This window comes from Fundulus heteroclitus, chromosome 3 (assembly GCF_011125445.2).
Source record: "Fundulus heteroclitus isolate FHET01 chromosome 3, MU-UCD_Fhet_4.1, whole genome shotgun sequence".
Lineage (NCBI taxonomy): Eukaryota > Metazoa > Chordata > Actinopteri > Cyprinodontiformes > Fundulidae > Fundulus > Fundulus heteroclitus.
In genome coordinates, this window is record NC_046363.1 from 28,938,759 (window position 1) to 28,941,640 (window position 2,882).

At 36.7% G+C, this 2,882-nt stretch overlaps 1 pseudogene; it reads right to left on the reverse strand.

Annotated features, from left to right (window-relative positions):
- Positions 1-1,165: 1,165 nt before the first annotated feature.
- On the reverse strand, positions 1,166-1,978 carry LOC105931542 (annotated as a pseudogene).
- Between the last annotated feature and the right edge of the window lie 904 nt (positions 1,979-2,882).

Sequence of the window (2,882 nt, forward strand, 5' to 3'; positions counted from 1 at the left end):
AGAAAGAAATTATTCCATGTATAAATAAGTAATTAAACATTAAATTGACAATGACTTAAAATCATATGTTGTTAGTTCAGTATTTATTTCATTATTGTATTTATCCTGTGCAACAGCTACAGTCCCTTATAAAATAATCTGCCTACAGCTCTTCAAATAGACTTTAACATCTGATTGGTGAGCACTGCACACCTTCTCTATAGCAGCGACTTTGTGGGAAAGCTGTCAGATAAAAAAAAAATTCATGCAGTTTAGCTTTACATGAAACAATTAGCACTGAAATAAATATAGGTACTTTTTACTAATAATTAATTAAAGTATTGATTTCAATTGTGCATTTGACACATTGTTGAGAAATTTGTTGATTTAGAATTTTATTGAACGTATAAGATATTTAATATTTATTTACAAGCTTATTTATTTATTGAAATGATTGGCTTTTGGCCCTCAATAGTAAACTTAAGAAGAAAATCAACCTTCGATATGTCTCAGAAACTTGATTATTTAGAATAAAATTGCAATTTATTCATACAGTACATTTAATATTTACTGTCTGTGCTGATATTTTACATATGATCGCTGCAGTTCAGTCTGGCATTATAGATAGGAACTTCAACTCCTGCCTGTTAGTATTTGTGTCTACTTTCTTCTTGAGCTGCTTGTTTCTGTTTGACGAGATGCTTTTTTGAGATGTGATCTAGATTAACTTTAGCAAGGCATATTATGTATTTAATTTTTTTTTCACTAGCAAATCATTTTTTTCCTTTGGTCAGTATTTACTATGACATTTGCCTTTATCTTCTACTTTTAGTGTTTCTTCTGAGCTAACTTTAGATTAGACCGGTTTACTCTCCTCTTATCTCTTTCTTTCTCCTCATCACTAATAATTGTGTGTAACTGTCTGTGTGTTTGCCACTATCACACCCAGATATCCCCATTGTGGGACAATAAAGGCATTACTCTTAATTCTTAATCTTAAATATCCACTCTTTAGATGTGCAGTACCTCCACTGGTTATGTATTTTGTTTTAATCCAACTTGAATGTTGGCATAGATGACAAAGCAGAATGCAGCAGTGTTTGCCATCTAGACCTTAACACAATTTAAAACACATTCAACAGACACAAGCAGGGTTATTTTGTTTCACATTTACCCTGTGGCTAATTTATCTTTCTGGTGATACAATTAATTGTTTACACAACCAAAACTGGCATTCCCAGTTTTTCCTCATCAAAAAAGACACATTTCCTTTTGGTCTTGATGGCTGCCAGCAAGGCCTCGTCAAACACAGTCTTAAGCCTTTGCTGTTTGAAGAGGGAGAAAGAGAACATGATCAGAATCAACAGAGAAACCACATGGGCAAATAGAAGGTGTTGCTGATACTAAATAAGATTCGTAGAAATCAGTTCCTCACCTTTGTAAGAGCAGAGCGCTCCACATATTTGACCGCTTTGAGCTCTTGTGCCAGCTTCTCTCCACTCTCAGCGGAGATCGGGCTGTTTGGACTTTGCCAGGTTTTGGATGGTGTTGCTGTCTTCTTCTATATGTGTGTCCACTAACAGTAAAGGGGTGCCTGGACAGTGGGGAGAAATCTCGGGAACCCACTGGAAATAATAAAATGGGTTGAAAAAGTGTGATTTCAGTGACCTATGAAATATTAACGCATCAAACACCGCTGTTGCACATTATAACTTAAAAGCGTCCACAACAGAGAATTTTTTTATTTGCAGACCGACCCTTGTTTTGGCATTTTCTAACATCTTTGGATGGACAGCAGAGAAGCAAACAAGAAACACGTCTGTCTGTGGGTGGCTCAGAGGACACAGCCCGGCGTAATCCTCCTCACCTGAGAGCGCCGACCAAATTTTGCTTAAAGTGAGTTTGAAGCTGCTAACAGGACAACATTATGACATATTTTTCAAAAACACTTGCCTACTGCGTCGAAGAGGATTAAAGTGTAGGACGGTCCCTCAATCATTCACCGGCAACAACCTTGGAACGGATAAAAAGTTGAATAAATCAGAATACACAATCTGAGAACAATTTTAAGAAGAAATTATATATAGTGGTGTGAAAAAGTATTTGCCCCTTCCTGATTTCCTTTTTCTTTTTATGTTTGTCACACGATACAATAAAACTTGATAGCCTGACATTTTTATTTAATTTTTTTTTTTATCAACCAAAAAAGATTTTCAAATTTAAAAATGTAAAGTTTCCCTGTAGCAGGAATAAAAGGATTAAGTGTTTCAGAACGTCAAACAAATTGGAATTTTAGTCATAGATAACACAAGTAAACACAAAATGTTGTTTTTAAATTAAGATTTTTATTATTAAGGGGGAAAATCTAAATGGCCCTGTGTGATAAAGGGATTGCCCCCTAAACCTAATAACTGGTTGGGCCGCCTTTAGCAGCAACAACTTGCAATTACTCTTCTCCAGCGCTGTGGAGGAATTTTGTCCCACTCACCTTTGCAGAATTGTTGTGATTCAGCCACATTGGAGGGTTTTCTAGCACGAACAGCCTTTGTAAGGTCATGCCACATCATGTCAATAAGATTCAGGTCAGGTCAGTCAAGGTCTTCATTTTGGTTTTCTTCAGCCATTAAGAGGTGGACTTGCTGGTGTGTTTTGGATTATTGTCCTGCAGCAGAACCCAAGTTAGTTTCAGCTTGAGATCATGACCAGATGGCCGGACTTTGTCCTTCAGGATTTTTTGGTAGACGGCAGAATTCGTGGATCCATTTGTCACAGCGAGTCTTCAAGAGGTCCTGCAGCAGCAAAACAGCCCCAAACCATCACACCACCATATTTTACTGTTATAATGATGCTCTTTTTCTCAAATTCATTGTTACTTTTTCGCCAGCTGTAATGGGACCTCCTGA